Below are 14,979 nucleotides of genomic sequence, written 5' to 3'. Positions count from 1 at the left end.
TAATAATAAAAAACAACGCATAGATGTTTTGGGGATCCTCCCCAAGTTACAGTGTTCTCTTACAATCTTCTAAAGTGTGAACTGCAAAAGAAAGATGATTTCCAAGAAAGAAATATTATACAGAATATGGATGTTCTCAGATTTACATGATTGCTTGCGTCCTCCAAACTCAAAAATACAGCTTCAATTTTAACCACTAGTAATAAAAGGCAAGGTAAATGAAAGGTATAAAAGAAAGGGGAAAAGGCAGACAAGAACAAAGTATAGGACAAAAGGCTACCTACCCTCGAGCATGATCAGCCTCTGTTCTATTCCATTCAATAAGGTCCTTCTATCACATTTAATCCATGAAGCCCTCCTCTACCCCAATTAGCATCGTAGTTGAGTTTGAGGTTGCAGGCTTAACTTACACGAGCTCACAACTCCCCCTGCAAAGGATACTCTTGCAGAAGATGGCACACCCAACAAGACAGATGTTAATGAAGATGCCCATACAAGGCATTCTTGGCCCCTTTATGAAAATTCCTGGTCTTACACAATCTCAGCTTGCTCCACACCCTCTTCATGTCAATCACATGGAGGGCACGTTCTAACAATTGGCTCGTCTCCCCAAAAATTCCTAGGTTTAGTCGGGGAACATACAAGACCCAGAAAGCTTTAAGACGGGATAACATCCCAGGGAAGAAGTATACGATTGCCCTTAAGCAAAGGAACAATATAGAGAACATTAGGTATGGTTCCCTTGCTAGAATGTCCCTAGTAGAAGAACCACCCCAGAATTGAAGAAGGGATTTCTCACTTCCCAGGGTGCTAGAGCAATCCTCGGTGAAATAATCAACTGGCTTAAGTCCTGCATTAGAGAATTCATGTTGAATGAGTTGCACCATACAACCAGGAAAGTAGAGAACTAAATCCATACATCCCCTTCCATCTGGATAAACCACCTACCTGTAATACTCTTGTAGAAGTGTACAAGGAATGCAAGGTCCTTGGGACCATGGTACCGCAGCTTTCCTGTCTGGTTCACAATCACTATCGAGGGCAAACTATGAATTCCATATCGTGAAAATACACTGTTACATTGCAAACAGTACAGGAGAATCTGGTAAGTTGAGTTTTCTCAGAAGATCAACACGCGCAAGTGTAAATAGTATCTAAACAGTAAGATAGTCACCCCCCCTCCCGGCTCTTTACAACTGTACCAACCATCTGGAAGCACTAACCTATGCACCTATTTTAGAGATTTCTACTATTACCAAAATAATTTTGGAGACTTCTACACCCTAAAACTGTTATGATTGGTTTATGGTAGTTATCCAATCTACAACTTCTTGGCTACCATATAAGTAGAACAACTGCCAAAAAGGTCCAGAATGGAATGGTTGATAGGATCAATTTATCATAAGCTTGTTGAAACACATCAAATATCATGTGTAAAAATAAAATAGAACAAGGATCAATATTTATCATAAGCTTGTTGAAGAACATCAAATACCATCAAATTATGAATTCCAAGTAGCTAGAAATGAATAACATTAAGGTGTTAAAAATAAAATAGGACAAGGATCCCCACCTTGGCATGGCTGAAGATTGTTCAACTGCCAAATGTGTTACTTGAGGAAACATGGAACTGAGGGTGTCAAATGTGGATCGTATGCCTTGTGAAAATGGACACCAGGAACCATAGAAGAGTACAGAAGTATACATGTTCCTTTGGCTGGAGCTTAAAACTCTTTCAAGGAATTCTCCATCAGCCTTGAAAAAGGGGGAAATCACGTTAAGAATCTTTTCCATTTGCACTCAACCAATACAACAAGATTTACATTCTTCAGAATTAACACATGCTGATCCATTTTTTCATTTCCTCTTCAGATAAATATCTAAACTAAGGTTCTAGCTTCAACATTATCACCACAAGAAAAAAAAAAAGTAAGAAAAACAGTCTAATGTTGAGCCCAAATTGTAAAGTGTAATATTCCAACCAAAGAGGGGGCTGCAGGACCATGCAAACCCATCAACAATATGGTAATTGAATCTGAATTGGCACATGCATGAATATTAAATTTTCCCTTTTTTAATCAGGAAGAATGAAAGAGAATACACTGAAGTGACAGGAAAGAAAAAAGATCAAAATATTAGCACAATGCTACTGCCCCTGATGAGGGAACAATGAGATAGGCTCAGGCAGCTTAACTATAAGCCTAGAACCAAAAAAACAAACCAACAAGCAAATATCTGAAAACAAACAGCAAAATGAAACTACATCTCCCACCAGGGATCTTCAATGAAGATCCATCATTCCATCCTCTGTACTCTTCCTAGAAAACCTGTCTGCAGTAGTATAATGCACTATTCGGATCCAGCTGAACAAAAAGTTAACTCCAAATTATAAGAATCTTAGGTCCAAATGCTGCATGTTGCATATCCAAGAATCACTCAATGAGGACACCAGCCCAAGAGCCTGAAACAAAAGCCCAAAACTAATTCCAATTGATGTATCCTTGCCAATTGGTCTGGAGTTGGAGTATACCAGAAAAACCTCATCAGCATGGCTTCTAAAAGAAACTACAACCCCTGAAAGTCTGTACTCTGTACTCTGTAATTATTCAGAGTAGCACTTATCAAAAAATTATCTGGAAAGTAACCTTTATAATTGATCTTGTGTACTTCCTCAAGGGGCCATATACAATGACTACTACCAATATCCATGGCAAAAACTATAGACCACTCATCCATCACAATCTGGAGAACAAAACTCCATGATATTGTGTTGCTGATAAAAAAGAATCTGTTCTCAAGTCATTATAAAATTTTCTGTGTTTCTGATCAATAAAAAATAACAAAACCCCATGATACTGCTGAATTAATATGAGCATGGAACTGCTTCCAGATAGACTCTATGTGATAAGTGATCCACAGAACACAAAAAAAAAAAAAAATTGTTCCAAGGTGTGAAACATTGAAGAAACTAGGCTGCTTCCCTGGTCTTCAACTCCTCCAACTGAGGACATTGCAGTTTCAGGCTTATTGAGATTGCAGACGAGGTTGAACCTGCTACAGATGGTTCATGTTTAATTACCGACTCAAAGAAGAAGGCTAGCAGACCCAACTATGAAACTTCCCTTCTGGAAGCAAGGATCAAAATATCGATATACATACCAAAAATTGGTTATCAGTGTGTATCAATAACTGATATTTTTTTTAACAGTCTGAGAGGGATGCTTTCCATCATCCCAAACTTCCAAAAACCCCAAACCCCTAGTATTTTGGTGAACCAATGAGTCTCCATGACCTTGGATACAGATACAATATGCCTGAAATGGAGCAATATCATATTGATATTTTGATCCTTGCCAGGAAGGGGTGGATTTGTTTGGTGAATCTAACAGCAGTTGAGGAAATAGGATGAAACCACCAAGGAAATTGAGAGGGAGAGTAAGGATAGTGAGAATATCCAACTGGACAAGATGCACATGATACATATAAAATCATTCCCTATAGAAATGGTGGTTTACTGCAAAATGCAAGTGCCAAACCTTTGGGCGGTCTTCTTTATCAGCAGGGAGATGGCATGTGCTACATTCTTGCAACTGGACGCAGAGGAAAGAAGTTGATGGGTGTATCTTTCCAGTTGGTGAAGATAGGGTGGGCACTGCTTAGATACTTATAGAGGCTAATGCTATTGAGAGCTTCCCTGAGGAACCAGAGAAAGTGAGAGGAAGATGTAAGAAAAAAAAAAAAGAACTAAGCACTGGTTGGGTGACTGCTTCCCTGACATTGCCTTCTAGAGGTAATGGGAGAAGTGCTAAAGGAGAGGTAGGGGAGGAAAGGGCAAGAAATGGTAGACCCAAGAGGTGGGGGCTCTGGCTCCAAGTTATTGCGAAGGAGGGAAGATATTTTGTGGTATGTAAGAGTGGATTCAAGCCGAGCCGAGCCGAGCCGAATATTTGGCTATTCAACCTCAGCTCACCAGAAAGCCATGAGTCTCGAGCTCAGTTCAAGCTAGAGAGTTGAGCTCGAGTTCGGCTTGACTCAAGCTCGACTATGAGCCAAACTTCCTATAAATTTAAAATTATAAATATAAAAATTTATTTTTTTATTTTACATATAAAAATTTAAGAATTACAAAAGCTAGTTATTATTATGCATATAAAACTAAAAATATTATATATAATAATATTTTATTTTTTATGTATAAATTTATGTATATATTATTTTTTTATATGTATAATATTTTTATTATATATAGGCTCGATTAGGCTTGCAAGCCTTACAAGTCGAGCTATATTAGGCTTGAGCTCAGCTAGATTAGAAAACAAGCCTATGTATTGGGCTCGAAGCTTGGTTTAGACCAAGCTGAATCAAGCTTTTCACGAGCCGAGATCGAATAGCTCGTGAAAGGCTCGATTCGTTTCCACCCCTAGGTAAGGGTTAGTCAACCATCCAAATTGTCTAACATGAATAGTAGTTCTCTGTTTTGGTTTGGGGTTGCATTGTCACATCTCTTTTTTAGGATTGACAAACAATGGCACTTTGTATATCTGTATAGCATGTGCGGGTTTGTTTTGTTTAAACCATTAGGTGGCACACTGCTTATAATCTCTTTTGTTCTTTTTTCTCTTACTAAAATAACTATCAGGAAAAAAAAAAGAAAAACCATGACCATGCAAGAACTTTTAATCATGCAAACCTTTAGCCCCATAACCTGCTGCCAGATGGCAAATGAAAGATACCCATTAACTCTTTACCAGGTATCTGAAAAATAAGTTTTGAATTCAAATTGCTGGTATTACCCAGGCGTCAGTAAAGAATCCATGTAATTACATTTATTTGGCAGTTAATGATGTTGTAATTGTGGTGTACCATGTTCTAGTGCTTTCACATTAACTCATAATGTACTTATTTTCAGCAACCTTTATAAAATATTTTCTTTTATTTTTCCTTTATTTCAGCATTTTCTACCAGAGCAAGCACCTAGGTAGTCAAAGAATTAAAAGAACTCTAGACAACCCAGTTGAGAGTTGAATGAGATTAAGGTGCACCCTAATGCATCTGAGACTGGGTGAAAAAGTTAGCAAAAAACTCAGATGAAGGCCTAGAATTGAAAAACATGAATGACAGGCTAGGCCTTCTGAATGAGACAGCTAATAGAACTGGAGTTAGATAATTGGATAGCAGTGATATGATTTTTTGTGAATGCCATGTTTGGACCATCTTCAGCCATTGCAATTCCAGACATGATTAGCAACATCGCATCAACATGTCCCCCATCTAAGAATAACCTGTGACACATTAAGAGGATTGCATAAGCATCATCTTGTATGCAATATACCATCTGTCTTTTTTTTTTCTTTTTTAGATAAATATATACCATCTTTGTCTTCACCAACCAAGATCACTTCAACACCTTAGCATTCAGGATCAACCTCCTCAAAGTTGTCTTAATAAATAGATACAGTAGCGCATCTCCCCAACCAAAAGAGTAGTTACATTAACTCAGTATCTCCCTTCCCCTTTGTTCCATACTTGACATGGTGTTCCAGAAGGACAGGAGAAGGTTCAGTCCATATCACTGTAAAGCAACAACAATCTCAGATCTGATGCCTAGAAGAACTCGTTACAACTGCAAAATCCTCCTACAAGGCTAAAAACTCAGTTATTTATTTATTTATTATGTTATTATTTGTCACATTTGCATGGCCACCATACCAAATGCATACTGAAACAACATGATGAACCAATAGCTTAAAGATAATAACAAACCTAATAAAGTAAAAGATAATGTTCAAATTAGAAAATAGAGGAAAGGGATGGGTAAAGAGAACAAAAAAAAAACTTTAAGTTAATAGCCAATTAATATGACCCTGATATATAGGAAGCCAATGTAAACCAGCCTATGAACATTAACTATAGCTTTCACATGACTTGAATTAATGATTCGGACTTCCGTACAAGAAGGATGACCATATGGCTCATTTAAAGTTCATGGCTTCATGGCTGTAATACATATACTGCATGATATTACTATCTGATTTCACATACCATGCTATTGTAACTCCTGATACATATTTTTGCTCACTTTTTGCGCCTTGGATCATATTCATAATCTCACTTTATCATTTGCAAGGTAATTAAAAGCAAAGAGCCTCAAAGGTAATTGGGCCTCCTAGCACCTGGAGGAGTAAAGTGCCATATGAGGCTCTCAATGTGTGTGTACACATATGTTCAAGTATACCACTGACCCTCTTTTTATTTTAGACTAATTACTGATACTTCATATATTGTACATTCATCAAAAAATATTTTATATATCATGCTTAGCACACCTAGGATTTTTAAACTTATATTTTATTTTAAGCAAAGCATTTATCTAATAGATTTGATTAACATCCTTGCAATGATTGTTGGTGTAACAGTAAAATCTCTGGCTGGCACATTTGACAGCATGGCTTCAAGAATAAATGTATGGGGGAAACCAACATTAGGGAGGGAACCCAAGAATTTAATTGTAAAAGCCCCTCTTGAGTCATTTAGCCATATCCTAGCATGTCCTTGCATGGTACTATGATATTGCCCCAATAAGCACTTTAGCAACTTTAATAGAAAATTAACCTCCCAATAATCGAGTGAACAGCAAAATAGTCTCTAGTCACTTGTCCTTTCAATGTTTCATTGTACTTATTTGCTAAGACTTCTTCATTTCCTACCATTTGGAATATGTTGGAGAAATTTTTCACATAAGGATGAGGAACCTTAACAAATTTAAAAGTAATTCACACCATAACAAATTTAAAAGTAGACAGGGGTTGGGGGGTTAAGGGAAAGGGGATGGGCTACCCCCTGTTGTGTAGCCCCATGAAGCAAAAAAAAAAAAAAAAATTAAAAGTAGACATGTGCACTCGTATTTGTGTAAATGCACAAATTATACATATACCAATATAAATATTGTCTCTGAAATTATCTAGAAGATTGGAACATTTCAAAATTCAAACTTAACAGTTGACACTCCAATAATTTAGTTCAGCTTTGGGCTTCTCTTCCACTCCATAACACTGATCACTTGGATTGAACCAATGACTGACTTGGAATCAGGTGAGCAATTATAGATTTATCTAGATTACAAAATCAAGGTGTGCAATATTAAAAATAAAAGGTTCTGAGATCTCAAAGTCAAAGCAGGAGCAGTGAAGAGAGATTCCAAAGAGAGAGCAGCACCTTTGAAAATCTTGTAACCAGGTAACATAAGAACCATACGACATTAGTGGGCTTAATGTCAGTTACTCAACAAAATGGTACTGGACCATCCAAGAAATGCCAAAACATTACAAGTGACAAAACATACAAGGATAAACCTAATGCCGTATAACAGTTAGGGAATGTGTATAAGAATTTTCATCTAAAGATATTTTGACACCATCATCATCATCCTCCAACCCTAACTATATGGGGTTGGCTACACAAATTTTGTTTTGCCATTCCTTTCTGTTTAATATCATATACATTGTTAAATTATTAGTGCTTAAACCATTTCTTACTACTTTGCCCCAATGTATTTTTTGGTCTACTCTAGCCCCTTCAACCATTTCTTACTACACAAAGCTTCTACTCTACTATGCACATGATCAAATCGTCTTAGTCTACTTCTCTCATTTTATCACCTATTGGAGCTACTTCTATGTTCCTTTGAATGACTTCATTTCTAACCCTATCCTTCCTAGTTTTTACATTCATCCATTTCAGCATAGAGCCATAGACATTTCTGCCATAGTCATTTTTTGGACATATCGTTTCTTGACTGCCCAACACTTTGATCCATACAACATATCTTGACATTTATATCTCAAAACACAATAAAACAAATCCTAATGAGAAACTTATTCCTAAACACTTAGGTCCCCTAAATTTGTTGGTCGAAACACATCTAGCACTGGAACAATTTATCATCCAATTGTCTACGGACTGCACAGCTTTACATGTGAATGGATTAATTATAAAATCTAGCCATTTAATGTTCAGAAAGAACTACATGTAGAGTTTGGCTGTATAACGCATGGGTATATTAAAAATATATTCTGCTGAGAACTTCAATGGCACTCATTGAATTAGATGAAATTACACATATTGATATTGTTATGAAGAAGCTCAATTCAAATCTTCCAATAACAAGCCACCAAAAGGGCCCGTTTGATAAGCAATTAAGCCCTTACCTCTGATCATTCATTGGAGATCTAACTCCACGGATATGAAAGGGAACGAAAACTTAGAAGTCATACTTCAGCAACAACAAAAAGGTGCATTCGTATCTCATCACAATCTCAAATTTTAATTGGAAAAAACAGATATTCAAACAAGCAAATATACTAAAACCCTTGAAAAGTCAATGAATACACTTTATTCTGATTCTCCATTTTCCAAGCACCGAGTTCCCTCTGTCAACACAAATAAAAACCACCAATCTGAGACAAGAAAACTGGACCCCAAAACGGAACCCGCAATCCCTTGCCTCAAAATCTAGGAACCCAATAAAACATAGAAAAAATGACAGTTACCCCCCAAGAAACCGAAAAGAACAATTGAATTGAAAACGGTAAAACGTGTCCAAACGCGAAATTATTTTCCCGTCTTTCGTTTTTCATTGCAAACGCAAGGAGACCAAATTCAATAAAAAAAAAAAAAAACGAATTCTAAGAGAACCCACAAGCCAAACAATCGAATCCAACCAAAAAATCAAGGTCCAAACATAATCCCTCAAGAACAATAAGAATACATACATCAAATGAAAACATAAAAAATCCTTACCTCGACAGCTGATGACAGGGAGATCGAGAGAGGGCACCGAGATTGAAGACTGCTCAAGAAGAGATAAGACTGGGGAGGACAAAGAGATGACGGCGAGACTAAACGGAAAGAAGAAATGACTGAGATGCAGAGAAGGATAATCGAAACCATAGATGCCGCCATGAAAGAACGGTAAATGAAGGAGAGAGAGAGAGAGAGAGAGAGAGAGAGAATGGGGCAAGAAAAAGAAAAATCAACCTCTCTTTATAAATTTCTAATTTATTTTTCTCCTCTCCACTCTCCTCCTTCGTAGTTCGCTCGTTCGCTCGTCCGCTCGACGCTCGCTAATTCGATATTTAGATTTCGAGCTCTCACCTACCAAAGCCTGCCTCGTTGCAGCAGCTGAGGAAATAGGTGAGCAACCCGGAATTGACAGAATAGCCCTCACACTTCGGTGGACCAAACCTTAGTACGGATGATAATTTTTGAGAAACGACATGGGCCTTTTGGTAGACGGAGACCTACTGCATTAACGCATTTGATGTATGGCAAAGGCTTATTAGGGGGCTTCTAACTTGCCACGTGGACTCCCTTAACGGGTCGCAAGCTACCATTGAAATGGTCCCACCATAATTTTAAACGTGAGAAAGAAAAAATGGATATGGGGAAACAAGGAGCATTTCCGAATTTGTACTTTTATTTTTGTATGAAGCTGGATATAATGATAAGAAATAGACATAAATAATAAAGAAATAGAAGCATCATTAATTCATTATCATCATCCATCCAAGCCTCCCAACCATGTGAGGTCGTGTACATGAACATCTATTGTTAAATTTGCTCATGCGGCAGATATTTTTGTCTTTGTGAAAAAAACTAGCCATGCTCAATAACCCCCAAGTCATTCCTTATTTATTTTTTATCTACCTCTACCCTCTAACCCTTTAACCTCCTATCAATTTGCAATATATGATTTTTTTTCTTACGGGTGAGTGTTTGTCTCGTGACCTAACATTTTTAATCTATTTTCTCTCATTTTACTTTTTATGATTTTGAATTTTTTTTTTCAAAAACAGGTATTGCAACTATTATTATTTGGGATGGATCAAATGGCTAATATTAACATCCTGATTCATTTATTCCACTAAAAGATGAAATACTAAGTCATTCATTTCAGTCACTTCTGCTATTATCAAATAGTACAACATCACATCAACAACCTCATTTAATCACACCCTTCACCCTACAGTTGATTCTATGGTCTTAATGCTTCACTTTTGTCAATTCCACATTGATCCATGGCTCGGATTATTTAGCCCCTACTATTAGAATGGAAAGCAAATTTATCAATGTTTGTGTGTGTCTGGGGTGGTTGGGGTGTGAGCCCAGAGGAAAACAAAAACACTGAAAAAAGAGAACAGCCTGTCCCCTTGAAAAGAATGTTGTGACAACTCTACCACATCAAGGAAATCCTCTCTTTCAGTCTCTCTTTATTTCTTCCATCTTATTCCTTTTTTTTTTTTTTGTTTAAAGATGCCATCATTTGAAAGGATCAAGGGAGTATGGAACTGTGAAAATTAGTTAGTTAAATTAACTTTGGTTTTATTGTCCCTTGCTTATACCTAAGAAAGAAGTTGTTCTATTTTCTTGGAGATCAGATCACATCTAGCTTTTTAGATGTGTACATCATGCTTTTAGAAAAGCTTGGCTCATTTTGGCATGACCAGGCTAAGTCAGTTTGTTGATAATCCAACAAACATGATTGGGATGGCAATTGTGGACTAGCGGGTTCACTATTCAATGGGTTGAAATGATTTGGTCTATGGTTTCAGATCCTACCATAAATTAATAAAGAGGAAGATGAATAAGAGATAAGAAAAGAAAAGAAAATTAAGTAATTGATGAAATCTATCTGATAAACCTAATTATCATATTTTTTACCCAAAAGAAAAACTAACAGCAAATTTATCCATTTTGGTTTATACATAGGATACCATTTGATTATATATAAGCAGTTGTTTCCCAAGACAACAATTATTTACCAAATTACAGTTTAAAAGGTTAATCAAAAATATTTTATTAACCCATTAATGGTCCAAAATATCATTGTCTAGTCAGGTCTAACCTGAATCTCTCCATCATAAACTTCATGGTGGAAATAGACCCATTGTTTTTGTCAATTCAGCAAGGGAACTAACAGGTTTTCATTTGAAAACATGCTAAACTGTTATGTTTTCATTCCCTTCAGTATCTTGTTATCCACCATTTCTTCAATCTCAGCATGCACATTCTCACAACACATGTAGAAACACATGTGTGGCTGCAAAAGCAGAATCTACCATATTGATATTAATGATCCCACTGTTTTCTCTGTCCCCTCAGGTTACTGAGAGTCATCACCCATGTTAGAACATGAAAAACCTAAAGACAGTTTCTGCCAATCAATTATTTTTACCACCATTGTTGGTATGCCCATCTATACAAGCTCTCCAGAGCTAAAACTGCCAAATGGTTGCAGCCTCTCTAAATACCAGGCCACATGAAATCTCTTCAAAAAACTATACTAGTTATCATTTCATATATTCATATACCATTTTGCTTGAAAATTGAATAGCTATTGTGAATGTTTATTTTAAAGTAGTTATCATGGTTGAAAATTGATATTGTTTAGTAATTTTTTGTTTATAAAAGTATATTCTCTAATCCTGTTAGGAAGTAATTTTACTTTTCCTTTTTTTCTTATATGCAATTTAAAAGCATGCCCTATCGTCAACATGCACACGTAAATGCACCCGCACACGCACACACGAAAGCAAACAAAGTTAATTTCCAAGACATGCATTGGGTAAGGAAGTTCTGGGGTTTTATGATTGTCTTTTCTATTTGTTCCTCCAGGGCTAGATAGCATTTCCATGCATGTCAAAATGCAGCATGGATACCCTGAAATAGTCCTTTTTTCCACAGCTCCTATTATTTTCTCACAACATTCTATGGATGCCCTGACAGGCTTTCTGATTAAGAGAGAGAGAGAGAGAGAGAAAGAGAGATTTTTTGTTTGGATCTCAAGTGTAGTCAGTTTTACTTGTTTAGGTATGTGAAAAACATTGTCTGCTACAGCTGGACTTGCTTTTGGAGGTGAAGAGATGGGAGGGACAAAGTTGCAGCATGCATATTGGGGCTTTACTTGTTATTTGTCTATCCATAAATGATATTTATACTGCATCAAATTTTGATGTTTCAATGGGAAATGATAGAAGATTTGCTCATCAAATTGCCTTCTCTTGTCTCTATTGCTTTTGCTTTTCTTATATTACTGCCTCTATTTTCTTGTCATTGGAGGAAAGTACAGCCAAAAATGTTGGCCAGCAGTAGGGAGATAATAACCAATCGATGCATTTGATCATTTTGCTAACATTGCAATTTTTAGACAGGATCATTGGTTGGTCTTATTTGGAGCTTCTGTTAGTCCATGCCCAATGGGGTCTTCTATTAATTGCAAGATCTGGATGAAGGAGATGACCAGAAATTGGATAGATAGGAGAGAGTACAAGATTATCCATTGACCCATTTTTCTCCAATATAGTTACCAAGTAATAAGAAATGCAGGTGGTTTGTTTTCTGCAGATTGCCTAGTTTTCTCATGGTGGATTTAAGCTATCAAGCAATATAAGAAGTATATATGTCCACTGAATTTGACAAAAGAAAAAGTATTTTATTCAATCAACAGAAGGAAGGACACACATATTTCTTTATTTACTGAAGGGATCACAGACAACTAGGGATCCCCAGTTTCATAGTAAATAGCCTCAGCTGCCATTCAATATAATTTATTGCAGGGTAGGGATGTAGATGTGTCAATTTGGCGCGGGTTTGACTCAACCTCAATTTTAATAGAGAATTTGTCACTTTACTCCACCTCATAAATTTTTATTTATTTTCCAAACCCCTCACCTATCGTCCTATATCACACCCTTTATTTGTGTTAGATTTATTCTCTCACCTGTCTTTTTTTCTTTGGTATCTTCTTCTTGATATGCCCTAATCCCCAGTGGGGGCCCTTTGAAATAGCACAGCACCACACTGATGACTGAACCCCCTCCCCAAAGTCACTTTGTAGGAATCAAATCTGCGTCTCTGCTGGGACAGACTAGCTAAAGTACCAACTGAGCCACCCCTCATTTGGCAAATTCAGTCCAGGTTCTACAATGGTGACTCTATACCTGCATGAATGATCAAGTAGAAATTGCCAATATTGAAAAAGCATTAGAATATAATCTTTATTGCAAGCATCCAATTTCAGTTGGAGATGAAAGGAGCAGAAAAAATGTGAATCAATGTCTCTATTCTTTTAAATGAAATAGTATAAGGGTACATGTACAAGAAAAGGGTAAAGATATAAGTTAACATTATATAATTGAATTTATTTTTTATGATTTGCACCAAAACCAAGGCAAGTATCCACTGTATAATAGCATAAATATGTACTTCTATTAGATCTCTACTAATCAAGTGCAGAATTGAATCTCTTCTTGCTGGTTTTACATTTTATTCACTGAAGTTGATGCTTATAGGAGAATGTTTTATTTTAATTTGTTTTTGAAATTGCCACATCAGTAAAAAAAAAAAAAAAGCAAAAAACAGGTTCTTACAAACTTACGCCGTGTTTTTTTGTTTTGAAATATATATATATATATATATATATATATATATGTTTTTGAAAATATCAAAATAATGGTTTTTTAATGGATGAACAAACATTTATATGTAAATTCTAGCTTGTATAGAACGGATTGATATTTTTACATTATAAAATGAGGAGAAGTTACAAATTGTTTTTTTTGTTTTGCTTCATAGAAATTACAAATTATTCCAAACACAAAGGCAAAGCGTCCCACCAAAAAAGAAAACAATCCTATCTAGACTTGGAGCCCCACCAAAACATATATAAAGGAAAAATCTATGACACTGGAAAGTTATGGTAAGCTTTGACCAATCAAAGTACTTAAGCACCTCCGTGAATTGTGATAAGCACCACCTGATTGTTTACCTCTTTTATGATATTTTCATTGGATGCAAGTTTTTCTATATCATATCCTTCAAGTATCATAGTCAAACCCATATATATGACCCCACTTCAAATCAAATTCTTGCTCGTTGATGTGTTTTTTGAAGGCACGTTGTAAAGTGTTGATGGACAATGCTTCGTTTGACCCCATGCTCTTAATTCTATTAGAGCATATTTCTTTGACTTGCAAGCAAGGTTTTTAGAACCGGACCGGACATGAAACCACTCTGGGGGACCGGTTCTCGAGTTAAATGGTCCAATCATCTAATTCAAATGGATGGTTTGTTCTGAGTTTTAAAAAATAAAAATAAAAAAAAGCTAAAAACCATTATCTGAATCGATAATTTAACCACTCGGGTTAATGGATTATTGACCAAATCAACAGTTTTTGGCCAAAAAAATGATTTTAGGGTGAAATAGACTGATTCTTAGATTTTCCAGTCTGACTGCCCGGTCCAGCCTGATTTTCAAAACCATGCTTGCAAAAGACCATTCTGCATTCTCTTACTGAAGTGCCAAGTGCCCATTCCAAGCCATAAGAGCTCTTGGTCCAGGCCTCTTGTTAATTGGCTGAAAGTTAACTTTAATGGTGCGATCTCTATTATAAGGGTTGGTGTATGGTGGCTCATTAACTTGTTCTATACCTCATACTTGGCTAGTGTTTGGAATCAATGCTGTTTTCTGGAAAAATGGCACCACATTAACACCATGTCTAGAATATGTTTTTCAGATCACGCTTGTTGTTTGATTATATATATATATATATATATTTTCTGAAAAAATGTTTTCTCAAACCACATCTTAAAAATAGGGAAAGGTGTGGTCTTAAAAACATCCTTTTTGTTCTTTTCTCTTTTTTTTTTTTACTATTGCTAACAACATAGCAACATTATGTTAATGTGGCATTAAAAAATGCCTATGTTTGGAACCAATGCCATTTTCTTGAAAATTAAAATGACGCCACATCAATGTGGCATTTGAAATCCTTTGATTTTTGGACCATGCTTCTTACTATTTAGTTATATGTTTTTTCTGAAAAACATTTTCTCAGACTACACCTTGAAAATCAAAAAGCGTGTGGTATGAGAAAACATCTTTTTTGTTGTTCTTTAAGAAAATAACATACCAATGCAACA

General features: G+C 36.1%; 1 pseudogene across 1 annotated transcript; it reads right to left on the bottom strand.

Annotated features, from left to right (window-relative positions):
* Positions 1–9,159, bottom strand: LOC148869405 (5'-adenylylsulfate reductase-like 7; annotated as a pseudogene). The gene is made up of 4 exons (XR_016108350.1): positions 8,800–9,159; positions 1,574–1,755; positions 949–1,073; positions 1–850 (listed from the first exon to the last, which is right to left on the bottom strand). The product of XR_016108350.1 is annotated as a 5'-adenylylsulfate reductase-like 7 (transcript).
* Between the last annotated feature and the right edge of the window lie 5,820 nt (positions 9,160–14,979).

The sequence above is a fragment of the Nelumbo lutea genome, chromosome 2 (genome assembly GCF_056320005.1).
Source record: "Nelumbo lutea isolate HS-2025 chromosome 2, American lotus-T2T, whole genome shotgun sequence".
NCBI classification, from domain to species: Eukaryota; Viridiplantae; Streptophyta; class Magnoliopsida; order Proteales; family Nelumbonaceae; genus Nelumbo; species Nelumbo lutea.
Note: the sequence above shows the minus strand (reverse complement) of the source record. Positions and strands in the feature narration are given on the sequence as shown.